Consider the following 17,793-nt stretch of genomic DNA (forward strand, 5'->3'; position numbering starts at 1 on the left):
ACTTAGTAACCTAGATACATTATTCTGTACAATTACGCCTATTTTGACAATGAGGAGAGTGGCTTTAAAATGTTTGTAACTAGAGGCTGGAATTATGGCTCAGTGGTAGAGCACTTGCCTAGCATGTGTGAGGCACTGGGCTCAACCCTCAGCACCACATAAAAATACATAAATAAAATAAAGATATTTTAAAAATGTTATATAACTTGCCGAAAGGCATACAATTAAGTGACAAAACTGAAATTCAAATCTTATTTTTTTCAGAGACAAAAATCTATTGTCTTAATCATTGAATTATAATGTGACAAAAGGTCCTGTATGATAGTAGATTTATATATATATAAATATATATATGTGTGTGTGTATATATATATATATATATATATGTGTGTGTGTGTGTGTGTGTGTGTGTGTGTGTGAAACAAAAATGATCATGTTATGGCCAGATTGCAATAAATCACCAAGTCAATCTAAAAATATGGAATGCTTCACCAATTTGAGTGTCATCCCTGCACAGGGGCCATGCTAATTTTCTCTATATGGTTTCAGTTTTAGCATATGTGCTGCCTAAGTGAGCACAGTAGTTACATTTTTGCTAATGAAATTGTTTTAAGCCAGAATTTTTTACAAAACGTTGGAATCTATTTTCAAATAAATTTATGAACATAATACTATTTAACATGTAATTCTGTTCAAGTAAAACTGTTTTTTTCCTTTGACAGGGTGGCATTATTATCATCACACTCCAAATGGATGATAACAAGCAATAACACTGAACTAGCAAATTCTCTTAGTTACTTGGAGGTACTCTCAAAACAATCAGTAGCCCAATAATAACAGAAAATATCAGAATTCCAAAAGATTCTTTATAGTTACATTGAGGGATTTCAGAACTGCTCAAGGAGAAATATATGAAATTAGCTTTATTTGGGAAACACTTGAACAGGATTGCATGTGAGGAAAATCTCTCACAGCATACCATGTAGAGGCTACAGCTCTTGGGTAGGCAGTATCCAGAAAGGAAGGAGGGCAAGAGAACTCAGAGGGGAAAAGAGGAACACGGAGGAGACTTTCATGACTACTTGATGTTCCGAGCACTCCAGCCAAGAATCAGGATCAGACAGCTGCAAAAGGAGGCAGCAGTGTGTAGGGCTTATCTGATCTGTGGTTAATGCCTGTTGAGCAGTTTCCCATAATATGGAAAGCACATAGGCTATAAATGGATAAGAATCTGTTTATCTGGGCTATCTTGGAAACACCGGAAGTGTAAAAATTTGAATTTGGCACTAGTAAGCGCAAAGAGTTAAGCTCAGGAGTTGCAGACTACCAGGAATAAATAAACAACCCAGGGGTCATCTCTGGTTCATTCATATAACAGATCCACACTAGAGTTCTACAAATTGACTTGACCCAACAAGCAACAACTTGCTTTAAAAACCTTTAGGCTAAAATAAGATCATAACTTTTGTTACTTGGCAGGCAAATGTGAAGTGTCAAAGAAGTGTTTGTTTGTGCATATGAGAGCCTCAAAACACTTTGAGAAAAATATTGGCCTCTCCCCGGGCATTGATGTATTCTCGCCCTGGCACTTGCAGGAGGAACTGGGGCTAACTCTAGGCAAAACAAAACAAGATTTTTAATGTATAGTTACATCTTACTCTGTTTTTTTACTATCTTGTATTTTTTAAAAAGATGACTTTTAAATGAGATACACATTCTTCACTGCAGTCACTAACCACAATTTAGAATTGCAAATCTGTGTGCCAGAGGGCAGATGGAATACAAGGGTTGAAGGGTAATATTAATTATGAGGTATAAAATTTTAAAGCTCTAGTGTCAAACCAGAACTCTACGAATAAGAAAAAATTTTGTGCCTTATAGAAATATCTACACAGAGCTATAATTTGGTAAATGTATTTTTAGTATAAACTATGTCAAGACATATTGCAATAAAAAAGTCACTCTTCAAATTGTGGCATGTTAACATAGACTTTATTTATAGACTTTATTTCTAGCTCCATACATGTTTAACAAGCATTTGGGGGATGTTTGCTATATGATATACATTCACTCAGGAGCCCAGGTTAACTGAGGATCTACCATCCTGTAGATGTACTATCTGAACCATTATAGACACAGTAGCCCAAAAGAGAATCTCAGAAGTGATCCATTTCATTTCTGTTCACATTTCACTGAACAGAATTAGTAACAGCAAAATTTAAAGGAGACCAAAAAAATGTAAGTGGGAGATGTTAATAGAATATTGGATGAATATTATCTCTGGGACAGTGCCACTCCTACAAGTTTTGGGAAACCAGTATGATAGCTACACTAGTTCCCTATTGCTTTTTTCACAAATGACCAAAAAATAGTCATTTAAAAAAAATTGTGATCTTATGGTTCTGGAGAATGCAAAATGGATTTCATGTGATAGTATTTCTAGACTCTGGGTTCCTTCTATTTACTGCAGCACAATTCACAATAGCTAAACTGTGGAACCAACCTAGATGCCCTTCAGTAGATGAGTGGATAAAGAAAATGTGGTACATATACACAATGGAATATTACTCAGGATTAAAAGAGAATAAAATCATGGCATTTGCACATAAATGAATGGAGTTGCAGAATATAATGCTGCAACTCCAGTGAAGTAAGTCAACCCCCAAAACCAAGTGCGGAATGTTTTCTCTGACATAAGGAGGCTGATTCATTGTGGGGTTGGGAGGGGGAGCATGGGAGGATTAGAGGAACTCTAGATAGGGCAAAGAGATGGGAGAGGAAGGGAAGAGGCATGGGGGTAGAAAAGACAGTGGAATGAGATGGATATCATTACCCTAAGTACACGTATGAAGAGATGAGTGGTGTGAATATACTTTATATACAACCAGAGATATGAAAAATTGTGCTCCATATGTGTAATATGAATTGTAATATAGTCTGCTGTCATATACAACAAATTAGAATAAAAAATTTGTACATGTAAAAAAAAACCCAAAAATATTCAAGGTGGTCTTTCTCACATCCTGTCACTGATTGGCTCTCTTGTTCCTCTCTGACATTTAAAAACCCTTGTGATTACATTCAACCTGGATAATGCAGGACACTTTCCCAGTTTTAAGGGTCAGGTGATTCGAACTTTAATTCCATCTGTTATCTTACTTCTACTTTGTCCTATAACATACCTGATTTATAGCTCTGGGTATTAGAACAGGAACATCTTTGGGTGGCCATTTTTCTGCCAACCCAAATAATATATTAAAAACATTCCTACAGTTTCTTCATACCTGCTAATAATACTTAGTATTTTGTGCAATGCCTTTACATAAAATTCACATTTAAAAACTGTAAGTATGGACTGATAGACTTCCTTGTATCAGTTTATAGGAATGAAGTAATTCAATACATAATACATTTTCTTTTTGTCTTAGAGGCAAGGAAGAATAAATGAATTTGGTAATACTTGCCATAGGCATTTTTTTTTAAGAAAGAGAGAGAGAGAGAGAGAATTTTTTTTTTTAATATTTATTTTTTAGTTTTCGGCTGACACAACATCTTTGTTTGTATGTGGTGCTGAGGATCAAACCCGGGCCACATGCATGCCAGGGGAGCATGCTACCGCTTGAGCCACATCCCCAGCCCAGGCATTTATTTTTTAAAGAAAAAGAAAATTTGTAGTTGTAGATGGACGCAATACCTTTATTTTATTTACTTATCTTTATGTGGTGTTGAGGATCAAACCCAGGTTCTCACATGTGCTAGGCAAGCACTCTACCACTGAGCTATAGCCCCAGTCCCTGCTATAGGCATTTTACAACATCAGTTTCTGGAATAAATATGTCCTGTTTTCCTGGGTTGTCTTATAATTTTTTTTTCCTTTAAAAAATGTTCCCTGCTACTTCCAATGATTTTAGAAGCAAAACTGTTTTATTAAGTGCATTTATAGAAAAACAAAATAATGTTAGCTTTGCTCAATCAATAAAAATTATAGAATATTGGATGCAAAATGAAAGGAAAAATAAATATTTGCCACCATTCTGTAGAACAAACTTATTTTGTATATTATGTACAATCGTGTAGAAAGCACAGCAGGAAAGAATATTCGAAACAATAAAATAGTGTCCCTTCCCTCAGGAGCATAACATTTATTTGGAATGACAAAACAATGTATATGAAGACACGAGTATGTCCATCCAGCAGGAGATAAACAGACTGTGGCTTATGAAAAATGCTGAGTTAAATCAGGAGGAAGAATGATCAGTAGTATGTGAAGTCTAATGGGCCAAGAATCAATGTCAGAAATATTTTTAATTAAAAAGCAACAGAAGTGTTTGTGTCAGATGATTTATTCTTTTAATAAATTTTATGATGGAAGAATTTTTTTTGTAGTTGGACACAATAAGTTTATTTTATTTATTTATATGTGGTGCTGAGGATCAAATCCAGGGCCTTCCATGTGCAAGGTGAGTGCTCTACCATTGAGTCATGACCCAGCTCCATGGAAGAATTATTTCATTTGGTAAATGCAGCCTTGATATCAAAACAAAAAAAATGTTACTTCCTGAAAATAAAAGTTATAGAACAATTCTACTTAAAAGTATATATGCCATGATTTTATCCTCTTTTATTGCTGAGTAATATTCCATTGTGTATATATGCCACATTTTTTTATCCATTCATCTATTGAAGGACATCTAGGTTGGTTCCATAATTTAGCTATTGTGAATTGGGCTGCTATAAACATTGATGTGGTTGTGTCCCTATAGTATTCTGTTTTTAAATCTTTTGGGTATAGACCGAGGAGAGGGATTGCTGGGTCAAATGGTGGTTCCATTCCCAATTTTCTAAGAAATCTCCATACTGCTTTCCATATTGGCTGCACCAATTTGCAGTCCCACCAGCAATCTCTGAGTGTACCTTTTTCCCCACATCTTCATCAACACTTATTGTTGTTGGTATGGACTTATAGAAGATAATGCTAAGTGAAGTTAGCTAATCCCCAAAAAACAAATGCCAAATGTTTTCTTTGATATAAGGAAGCTGATTCATAGTGGGATAGGGGGAAGCGTGGGAGGAATACACGAACTCTAGATAGGGCAGAGGGGTGAGAGGGAAAGGGAGGGGGCATGGGATAATTAATGATGGTTGAATGGGATGATCATTATTATCCAATGTACATGTATGAGGACACAAATTGGTGTGAGTATACTATGTATACAACCAGAGATATGAAAAATTGAGCTCTATATATGTAATAAGAGTTGTAATGCATTCTGCTGTTATATAAAAATAAAAAAATAAAAAAATCCACAATTAGAAGAGAAAATGTAAATCTTTGTGAGTATGGAATAAAAGCTACTAGACAGTTTTATGTTTGTCATTTCAAATGAATTCAGAATTATGCATCTGGTAAAAATAAATTCAATGGTTTGAGTTTTCAAGCAAAGTCATGTTTAAGCACAAAGTATGTTAAGAAAACACAAAATTCATAAAATGAAATTTTAGTTTTTTAATTTAAAAAAAGTATATATGCAAAATTCCCCAAAAAATGAGTAAGCCAAGTTGTCAATATATTAAACTTTTTTATGGCCAAGTAGGATTTATTCCAGAATTATAAGAATATCTTAATTTTTAAAAACATCAATATGGCTCACATTGATAGATTGAAAGAGAAATATAGAATGTTTATCTCAATAGTTGTTACAAATTCTAATAATAATTAACACATATTTAAAGTAAAAAACGCTTTAAAAAAATTAAAAAGATTAAGGCAGTTTCAAGAACTGATAGATTTCTACCTAAAACCTATGGCAATAAGATTTAGGGGAAAAGCTGTATAGGATTTTGTTTTATATTCAAAAGCAGAGTATGAATCCCCATTATCACTGATTCCATTAAAATAAATTAGTAATATAATAAAAGGTACAAAAATTGTAAAGAAATAAATTAAACACTCATTATTAACAGACATATGATTATACACATAAAAAAACTGAGAGTATCTACAAATAGGAAAAAAAACCCGTAGACAGACCCAAGTTCAAAAACTGAACAAAATTAAACCACAATTAGGTCATCATATTGAAATTCCTGAAAACAATAAATAAATAAAATCATTTCTTTCAAATGAAAGAATAAAATCATAAAATGGAATAAGAAAAATTTCCTTAAACTTTCTTCAGAAATAATGCAAACAATAAGAAAATGAAGAGGTTTTCTTCGAAGCTTACTCCTCTGAATTCTACATCCAGTGCAAATAATCTTTAAAAAGAAAGGAAATGCTAAGGCAAGTTTGTATAAACGAAATTTAAGGACGTTCTTCACCAACACACCTGCACTGTAAGAAACATTATAGGTTGTTTTTCACATAGAAGGGGGAAAAAAACCAAGCTAAAAACGCATCTCTCACAGAATGAAGAGATTCTGAAATGGTAAATCTGCAGGTACATGTAGAAGACATGTTTAATGATGAGTTTTCTTCAAAAACAAGTGGTTGTTAAAAGCAGATAGAATAACAGTACCTTGTGGGGATGATGTAAAATGAGATGCCAAAGGATAAATGGAAATGTTTCATTGTTAAGTTCTGAGATATATTAGTTGTGCAAAATTAATTCAAAGAAAACTAATATGTCAAGAGTTGTGTTGAAATCCCAAGATTAACAACTAAAAAACAAAACAAACATAAAAGATATACCATTAAAAAGATATAGATGAGAAGCAAACAGAAATAAAAATATAACAAGGATGTAGCTCAGTGGTAGAACGCTTGCTTTGCATGCACAATACCTGGATTCCATGCCCAGTAACCACAAAAATAAAAACACAATTAAATGGACAAACAAACAAACAACACACAAAACCAAGATGGTAAATTTAAAGGTTACCACATAAATTACTTTGAATTTAAATTAAAAAAAATTTAGTTAAAAGAGATTTTCAGAGTAGAAGGAGAAGCATAACTCAATTAAGATACAGTTATCTCAAAATGTTTAAGAAAATATATGCTATATGTTATATTTGAGATGTGAGGCGTCTCCCAAAAGCTCATGTATGAGACAATGCAAAAAGATTAAGAGGAGAAATAATTGGGTTATGAAAGCCTTAGCCCAATCACTGAATTAATCACCTGTTGGGATTAAATGAGTGGCAACTGAAGGCAGGTAGGGTGTGGCTGGTGAAGGTGGGGTGTTGGGCTATGTCTTCAGGGTACATATTTGTATCTGGCAAGTGGAGATGTCTCTCTTTCTGGTACCTGATCATCATCTGAGCTGCTTCCCTCCACCACACTCTTCTGCCATAATGTTCAGTCTAACCTCAAGCCCTGAGAAACAGAGCCCGCTGCCTATGGACCAAGACCTCTGAAACCATGAGTGCCCAAATAAACTTTTCCTCCTCTATAATTGTTTTGATTGGGTTTTTTAGACACAACAGTAAAAAGTCTGATTAAAACACTATATAATACCATAGTAGTGCCACCTTATCCACAGGGGAACTCTTGTAAGATGTATGAAATCAGACAGTACCAAAATTTCGGTGAATGTTTCACAGGCAATTGAAAAGAATGTGTGCTATATAGTCATTGGATGTAGTGTTTCATAAATATCATTAAGAGATTAATAATGATATCTAAAAATAAAATAGAACAATTACAATATTATGCTGGAATAAAACTGCCCGTGTTGCTACTCTTGTGCTTTGGGGCCATTATTAAGTAAAAAAGAGTTACTAAAACTCAAGCATTACAACACATGACCATCAGTTTGATAATTGAGATATATCTTAAGTGACTAACAGGCAGGTAGTGAATATAGCATGGATGGGTAAAAGGGATATTTCATGTGGAACAGAATATGATGGTAGAAAAGTGTATTGTGCTACTCAAAACAGCACACAATTTCAAATTCATGTATTATTTATTTCTGAATATTTACAAACCATGATTTCTTACAGGCAACTAAAACAGTAGAAGGTGAAAACATGGGTGAGGGTTGGGGTGCTATACTAATGATAAAGCTCATCAGTACTAATAATAGAAAAAGCTGACTTCTTAACAAGGATTATTATTAGTTGTAAGGATCTTTTTCATAATTACAAAAGTGATAGTTCTTTAAAAAATAATAATTTCAACATGTATGCATCGATCACCACTTAGAAATCCAGAAAGCCAAAATTTACAGGAATATTGGGAGAAATAAACAAATCCATAACTGCAGTTGAGGACTTTGATATATTTAAAAATTAATTTATGAAACAGTAAGGTTATTGAAGATTTGATCAACACTGACAGTCAACTTACTCTAATTGATATTTATGAAACACTACATCCAATGACTATATAGCACACATTCTTTTCAATTGCCTGTGAAACATTCACTGAGTTTCACTCTATCCTATGTCAGAAAACATGACCCAACACATTTCAAAAGATTGAAATGGTAACAAAATACATTCTCTGACTATCATGAATTTATATTAGAAATCTATATTACAAGTCAAGAAAATTTTAAGATATTTGAAAGTTAAGCAACAAATGTCCAAATAACTCATAAGTAAAATAAATTTACAAGAGATTTTTGTAAATGTTGTGAGCTGAGTGATACTTAAAACAAAACATATTAATATTTATAAATGAATATAATGCCTAGAAGATATTTACCACTTTAAATTATACATTAGAAATATCTTTAAGCAGTGATTATCTAATTTTTTCATCCACACAGATAAATAAGAGAAATAATGCAAAGCATGCACAAAGGTAAGGAAGGATTTCTTAGATCATATTCATTCATAAAATATGAACCATAAAATTTATATTTTTGCTTTATGTTATAACTGGTACATTTTCTTAATCAAAATACACATTCCACGGAGACTGCATGCAGTACATAAGCTCTTAAAGATTTTGGGTCATTTAAAAAAAGAAGCATGACCCAATAGAAGAGAGAGTATGAACAGTTTAGATAACTCACAGAAATAGAAGCTTAAGAAATGAGAAGTTTTTAAAAAAGGCTCTCAACTTTACAAATAATCAGAGATAATTATATCTATATCATTGGAAACTGCAACCCTGCTTCAAAATGAAGCAATTGGATCAATTATGTACTGCCAATGGAGATAACTTGATAACTTAGTTTTGAATAACACTTTGGCAATAGCTGGTAACACTCAAGAGATGCATGTTTTACAACACAGGTAGGAATGCCTGTATATATAACTGTATTTGTCCCTGACTCTCTTTCTGTCTTCTGGTTTTCACCCATGAAAGAGTTTCACTATAAAAAGTGTTACAGAAGAAAATTATAGCATGATTATTTGCTACATCAAGAATTTTTTTAAACCATTTAAAAGTACAACAACAAAAAAATGCATAAAACAAAATATGGTAAATTTACAAAATGGAATACTATACAGTACTCAAAATTAATAAACTAGAGCTATACTTAAAGAAATGTTCACTGGAAAATTCCCAAAATACAACTGCTCTGATATCACCTATGAAATATTTAAGAATATGTAACATTCCACATGCTACTTGGGGGTACAGACGTATGTGGTAAAAATTTCAAGCCATAAACCAGACAGTATTCTCAACAAATTCAAAGCAGCAGGTAATTCTGATCTGGGGAGAAAGAGTGTCAGTAAACTATAATTTCTTAAACTGGTGAATAAATGGTTACTTTGTGTGGACTTAATTTTTAAAGATTTTTATGTTTTAAATTTTGGAAAATGAATTGTTATTTTTAGTATCCTGACTGTATAGGGACTCCCAAAACTGTAAACTTGATTGAAATTTAGATATTAATATTCATAGATCCTGAACATTTTTTTGCTTGTTTGGCACCAGAAGTTGAACTCAGGAGCACTCAACCACTGAGCCACATACATCCCCGTCCCTATTTTGTATTTTATTTAGAGACAGGGTCTCACTGGGCTGCTTAGCGCCTCGCCTTGCTGAGGCTGGCTTTGAATTTGCGATCCTCCTGTCTCAGCCTCCTGAGCCTCTGGGATGGATTACAGGAGTACACAACCACACCCAGCTGATCCTGAACTTTTTTATATGAGAACTATTATAATAGATTCTGCTATTGATATTTATGGAGAAAATTCATAGTCAATATGGACCTGAATTAATTCAACGTTTAAAAATATTCTTTATTTGATTAATCAAAATTGTACTCACTTGAGTTATTGATCCTTTACAATTGGGGAAGCCAAATTAAAATATCAAGTCTCTCAAGCCTCTACACTATCTAGATGTCATCTATTTCTCCCTTGTTCCCCCTCCCTACCCCACTATCAGAGAAAACATTCGGCATTTGGTTTTTTAGGATTGGCTAACTTCACTTAGCATTATCTTCTGTAACTCCATTCATTTACCTGAAAATGCCATGATTTTATTCTCTTTTATTGCTGAGTAATATTCCATTGTGTATATATACCATATTTTTTTGTTATCCATTCATCTAATGAAGGGCATCTAGGTTGGTTCCATAGTTTAGCTATTGTGAATTGTGCTCCTATAAACTTTGATGTGGCTGTGTCTCTGAGGTGAATAGACAGCCTACTTCTTGGGAGCAAATCTTTACCCCTCACGCATCAAGTAGAGCACTAATTTCTAGGATATATAAAGAACTCAAGAAGCTAAACACCAAAAATAAATAAATAAATAACCCAATCAATACATGGGCCAAGGACCTGAACAGACACTTCTCAGAAGACAATATATGATGAAAAAACAAATATATGAAAAAATGTTCACCATCTCTAGCAATTAGAGAAATGCAAATCAAAACTACTCTAAGATTTCATGTCACTCCAGTCAGAATGGCAGCTATTATGAATAAAAAACAACAGTAAGTGTTGGTGAGGATGTGGGGAAAAAGGTACAGTGGGACTGCAAATTGGTGCAGCCAATATGGAAAGCAGTTTAGAGATTCCTTGGAAAACTGGGAGTGGAACCATCATTTGATCCTGCTAACCTCAATATTTATGATGGCAATGTGTGCACTTAAAAGATACCTCCTCAGTATCCTTATAACGGGATGTTCAATTGACCGTTCTGGATTACAAGTTTAAGCAGGTAAACAAAGTCATTGGGTGGTTGTTTTTTTTTAAACTTCATTTTATTTATTTTTATGTGATGCTGAGGATCTAACCCAGTGCCTCCCACATGTAAGGTGATTTCTTTCTCATGTTTGTCTTTGGCTCTTCTCTTTTCTCCCTTTTTTTTCTGCCGGGTATGAGAACACACTGGCTGGAGTGTTTATCTTTAGGCCATGACAAGGGAGTGAAATATTTGGGATGGCAGGGCAGGAAGATAGAAGGAAACTGAGTACTTATTTCTGTGAGTCTTTATGCTCACCCAAAGCTGTCTACTCAACACATTCTGCTTGTGAGGAAAATGAATCCCATTTTACATTGTTCCTCTCAGACATTTTTGTTCTATGATCATATACAATCTATTTATCTTTAGTGAAATTGCATTTATACAAAATTGACTCCTGCCTTAGCTCCCAGCTGGGTCAATTAGTTTATAGAATAGCCAGTTTGTGTTTAGCAGCTGTTCTAAGAGTCACAGTTCACAAATTCTTGTCTTAGACTGATATACCAAGGACATTCATAATGCTTAAGAGAAGGTGAGAGGATTTAGGAACCCTGTAGTAGACTGCTGCCCATTCTCATACCTACTCTTTTCCAGTTAGAACCCTCTCCTTCCCCTCTTAATTCAGATATGTGGAGATTAAGTTGTAGTTAATATAATGACATCTTGTTGGACATGGTGGCTCAGGGCTGAAATCCCAGCAGCTGGGGAAGCTGTGGCAAGAGGACTATGAGTTCAAAACCAGCCTCAGCAAAAGCAAGAGACTAAGCAACTCAGTGAGACCCTGTATATAAATAAAATACAAAATAGGGCTGGGAATTTGGCTCAGTGGTTTAGTGCTCCAGAGTTCAATCCCTGGTGTCCCCCTCCAAAAAAAAAAAAAAAGACATCTTGAATTGACCACCAAATTCTGATTCCTGTTTGCTCCTTGGACATTTGTAGTTCCATTTGAACTTCAGTTTTTGTTCGTGGTGCATGACATAATTGTCCTGTGGATTGCAGAATGTTGAATTATTTACTGTGTTTATTCTCTAATCAGACTGAGCATTTGAAAACTCCATTTGAACATATGTACTTATTAATGTAAAGGATGATAATCAAATCAGTTTCTCATGAGTGGATGACAGTAAGAGAAGAAAATACTTGTCAAGTTCTGTGGAGAGAGTTGAACTTCTAGGAGTTGGGCTAATCAGTTGAGACAAGTTAAATTGAAGTAACTGTCAAGATTTGAATCAATTACTATGATAGTATAAGCTAAAGAGGAGAAAGTGGTGGATGTTCTCATCTTCAAAGGATCAGGTTAGATCAGTGCAGATTTGGGAATTGTCTCACTGCTTCAAGATCCCTGCCATGTTATGGATTGGATGAAGGTAAAGAAGATATAGAAAGGATCAGTAAAGTTCTGAATACTGAGCTTTATCTTCAAGAAAAAAATATCTTCTGATAATGCAATTTCAGCAGAGGCACCTGAGAGAGGCCTTTGGACCTCTGGTACTAAGGCCTCTGATACGAAGGCATCCAGAGTAAAGTATTTGGACTAGGAATGCAAGTATGCATAAGAGTCAGGGCTAGCTGGGTGCCAGACTAAATCCTTGTCTGCAACTCTTCTGGTTTGCATACCACATCTGGTGTGGGAAAAGCAGATTTCTCCTGTCTTTTAATCTATTAAGATATTTTCTCAATCAGTTTTTTATTACTCTAGCAAAATTCTTGAGGTCAGCAAACTTCAAAAAGTAAAGAGGTTTTATTTAGCTCATGGCTTTAATGGCTCAAGGAAGTGATGTCAATATTAGCTCAGCTTTTAAAGAGGACTTCATGGTAGATGGGGCACATCTTATAATAAAAAGTCAGAGAGATTTAGGAATCAGGGTTTTATAAGAACTTGCTCTGGAAAGAACTTACCTCAAAAGATCAGCATTCCCTTCTGAGAGCAGCACCCACAGTGACTGATCAACCTCTCACTAGGTCATACCTCCTGAAGATTCTATCACCTGCCACTTCACGTTATTGAGTATCAAGCCTCCAGTACATGAATAATTGGGGAAAACACTAAAGCATGTCCAAAACATGGCCACTGTCTTTAATAACTATCTATATAATTACAAATTTACCATTATTCTCTTTCTTCAAGTGAACTAAAGTTACTGCCTACTGTCACTTGCTTTCAAATTAAAGAACTTCCATCAGTATTTCTCATAAGATTTGTCTGATGCAGTAAGTTATTCCAGTCCTTGTTTTTGAAAATGTCATTATTTTGCTTTAATTCCTAGCCTCTGAATCTATTCACATAATAGCTTTTTTTGGAAATAAATGTCTTGAATGGCAGTTTTTCTTTCTGCTTAAAAATGAAATGACATGGGGAATGAGATTGACCAAATTATATTGTTATATTGTATGCATGTATGAATATGTAACAACAAACCCCACCATTATGTATAACTATAATGCACCAATAAAAAATGAATAGCACAAAAAGGAAAACCAATAATCCTATAAAAATCATTTTAAATTTGAACATTAACTGAGTATTAGAACATATTAAGTCATCATTACTTTTTTAAAGTTGCTGAATGTGCTTACACCAAAAAGTGAATCCTCTCCATATTAGATATATATTAAAAAACATTTATGTAGGATATATGATATGATAATGTGGGAGAACAGATGCAAATGTAGATAGGGCAGGATTGGTCACAAATTGATTTTGGCAAGTGACACAAAAGCATATAAAAACATTATAATCTGTACATTTTTTTTGTATGCTAACATTCCCTCTAATAAAATGCTAAAGAAAAGCTGCCTAAAATTAAAAATGAAATAATAGAAAATACACTGTAGCAAATCTGGATTCTGATTCCCCCACTCTTTTATTGTTGCTATTTGTTTAGGAATTTGCCTTAAATCTTTGGACTCTGTATGCTTTGCACTGTGTGGCGTCTGATGACCACACTTGTCTTTATTTTTAAGCCTCCCTTTCTAAAGATTCTCCTTAGTATAGCTTAATGATCAGTCAGTGATTGATGGAATATTGTGCTTATACCTCTGGAGGCACTAATGTTTCCACACTTTGCTGATGGATCTGTGTGTGGATTGGGAGTGCTTTCAAAGTTCAGGGAGTTTATAAGTTTATAAATCTGTGACAGTAATTACCTGTCTGCAGCCACGAGGCTTCGTGTTCAGGAAGGCTTTTGTTTTCTAATGAGCCTTGTATATTAGAGCAGACTCCCAAACAACCAGAGAAAGCATATTAGTAAGACCCTCTTTAACTACCTCATTCTCTAGAAATTCCTTTTAATTTTCTGGAGGATGTATTGTTTTGTTGCTGGCCCCAACCATAACTGCAACTTTAGATTATTTCTAATATTATCCTTCCCTGAGATCACAACTGCTTTGCTGTTTTTTTCTTTTCTTTTCTTCCTGTTTGTTTGTTTGTTTGTTTATTTATTTATTTATTGTAGCAGGGATTGAGCTCAGGGGCATTTATCGACTGAGCTACATCCCCAGATCATTTTATGTTTTATTTAGAGACAGGATTTCACTAAATTGCTTAGGGCCTTGCTAAATTGCTGAGTCTGACTTTGAACTTGGAATCCTCCTGCCCCAGCCCCCAAAGCCGCTGGGATTACAGGACTGTACAATGGTATCTGGCTCACAACTGCTTTTGATAATGCCTCTGAAAATTATTATTTTTTCTGTGATCTTCAATTAATCTACCAGTAAGATAGAAGAGATGTTAGTCTTCATTGAACTCCTGCTCTGCTTAGGTTGAAATTCTACAACATAATCTGGAGGTAGCATGGAATCACCCCTTGAATAAAATCACACAGACTTCCACTATTCTTGTCAAGTTTCACATTTTCTTGAATAAATTTATCTATTTGTTATCTGTCTTTGGTCAGTTTCCAGTCTGTATGTGGTCATTTTTAATAACTCTATCTGCTTTTTTGATATGCCAACATCCTCAGTCACTTATTCCCAAAGTTTCCTAACTTTATTTTTTTTACAAATGTTTCCGTAATCTTAAATTTATAACTTTTGTATATTTAATTGAACATCTGTCCTCAGATTCTGGCTATAACTTTTATTTTCTTATGAACATATTAAATATACCAATTGAGTATGTGCATATATTTGATGTTATCAAACTATTTTTCGAACAAATAGTGAATAACTTGTGCAAAATATGAAGTTACATATTTACTTAGAAATTGTGATAATAGTAAAAATAATCTCAAATCATTTTTTACTAAAATATATATTTCTTCCCTTTAATTTCCCAGGCTTAAATCATGGGATTTTGTTTTTGTTGACTGTTCTTTGTTTGCATCCCATGGTTTACCCACTTACAAATTCTTTTGTCTCTACCTTCAAAGTTCATGCAGATTGTGACCACTGCCTTTCCCTACACAGCTACCACACAGGTTCCCATCATGATCAGGTTTTGCCTAGATTTCAAAAACTTCCCAAGTGATCTCTATTGTGGCCATCCTTGCTTCACTTTATTCTCTTCTCAATGAAGGCTCAGTGAGTCTTTTACGACATAAGCCTGATCATGACACTGCTCAAATCTTCCAGATGTTTGCATCTTACTACAAGTTAAAAGTTAAAATCTTGACAAAGTTCTTCGAAGTTGACAAGGTGTTACTTTTCAGTTATCCCAGCTATTCTCATGACGTTTGCTGTTTCACAAGAACTCTCTTGACACTGGGCCTTTGCAGTTGTTCCTCTTATTTAAATGTTCTTTCATTGAACATAATACACTTCCTCATGTCCTTCAAGAGGTGAGGATTTTGCTGGTCATTCTGCAAAGCAGCACTAACCCTTATTTTTCTCCAACACACTAATTATTATTTGACATATTACATACATTACTTGTATTTTTTTTCATCATCTGCTTCCCCCTAGGACGTAGATTACTTGAAAGCTGGTGGTTTTTTAAAAATTTTTTTTGCTGTTTTCTCAATATCTATAGCAGTACCAGTCATAACATGAGCTCAGCAAACACTTGTTAAATGTCTTAATGAATGAATGTGCACATATTGAAAACCAAACTGTTTGTTCCTGCACAGAACTTCCTCAAACTTATTTAAGTTTCTTCTGTTCTAGTGTTTATTTTTAGACTCTAGTCTAAATGATATCTCCTCTTTCAGTTCTGTATCTTTTGCTTATAGCTTTCCCATAACTTAACTATTTTTTTAAGCTTGTAATTTATAGTGTTTTAGATATTACTGGGGGAAAAGTAACTTAGAACTGTTAATGTCTAAATGAAGAGTAGATATTCTCAGCAATATCCAAAGTATTGGCTGGGGTTGTGGCTTAGTGGTAGAGCACTTGCCTCACACATATGAGGCACTGGGTTTGATTCTCAGCACCACATATAAGTAAATGAATAAAATAAAGGTTCATCAACAACTAAAAAATATATATTTAAAAAATTCCAAAGTATCTATTCTAAACAAATTTTAAAGTTATACTAGTGGAACTTAGTATAACTTTAAAATTTCAAAATATCTAATTTATCCACTACTGGCTATTTTTACAGAGAACAAATTAAGTATGCTCCATGATGGCCTATAAATAAGTACAAAATCACCACATGTTATTGACAATGTGGGTTGTTACTATTATTTGTAAACTATCCTTTCAGTTGCAAAGTGTCATAGGAAAATTAAAATATTTGATGACTTAAAGAATTGTCATTTCTTTTTTAAATGCCATCTGGCTAAGACAACAAACAAATGGTGACATCACTAAATGTTAAAGCTGGTATAATTTTACCCACCAACCAAACCAATAAGCATTTTTTACAAGTTTGAGACTCAAAAATTTTAAGTGAATTGTCCAAACTCACTCAAACTACATTACACCAAGTGATTTCCCTGTCCACTTGTTATTCCACTATATCAGTCTCTTTACTGTACCTCAATTCTCTTTAGTAGAATTCTGAACTTAGCTAGCTATAGCCAGCTTGTCCTTGGAAACCATTCACAAGAAGAAAAGCAAAATCTTAGTGTTCCAAATAAAGCTTAGGTAATATTTAATTGTAGGTGTCAATTTGAATACACAGGATTAAGAATACACAGGTAGGGGGTAAAACATTATCACCAGGCGTGTCCATGAGGACGTTTCTGAATGGACTGAGTAAGGAAGATCTGCCCTGCATGTTGTTGGGCCCCATCCAATTGGCTGAGTGCTTGGCAAGAACAAAAGTTCAGACGAAAGGTAAATTTGCTTTCTCCCTGGTGCGCAATGCATTTCTCCTACTTTTGAACATCAGTACTTGAAGTTCCTGGCCTTTGGACTTTACTACTTTCAGAAGTGGTTCCCCTGGTTCTCAGGCCTTTGGACTTCCACTGAACCGTGGTACCAGCCAGATTAAGTGTGTGCCATTAAGTGTGCTCCACAATTCTCCAGCTTGCAACTATCATATTATGGGACTTCCCAGCCACTGTAGTTGCATCAGCCAATTCCGTATCTCCTATTGGTTCTGTCTTTCTGGAGAGGCTTCAATACGGCAGCTTATAACTCACTTTATTTCTACATATTAGTTAAATCATTTCTGCAAAGAAAATACTTATAAATGGGAAAATTATGCTATTTATAATGAATCAACATTATACTTATATATTCTATCTAACAGTATAATTTTTTTAAAATTTCCTTTTTACCTATGGAAATCTGTCTCAATTACTGAG

General features: G+C 34.2%; 1 non-coding gene across 1 annotated transcript; it reads right to left on the minus strand.

Annotated features, from left to right (window-relative positions):
* Nucleotides 1–472: 472 nt before the first annotated feature.
* Nucleotides 473–579, minus strand: LOC125619273. Its single transcript, XR_007350761.1, has one exon. It is a non-coding gene; the product is annotated as a U6 spliceosomal RNA (small nuclear RNA).
* Nucleotides 580–17,793: the final 17,214 nt, after the last annotated feature.

The sequence above is a fragment of the Marmota marmota genome, unplaced genomic scaffold, assembly GCF_001458135.2.
Source record: "Marmota marmota marmota unplaced genomic scaffold, marMar, whole genome shotgun sequence".
Taxonomy (NCBI): domain Eukaryota; kingdom Metazoa; phylum Chordata; class Mammalia; order Rodentia; family Sciuridae; genus Marmota; species Marmota marmota.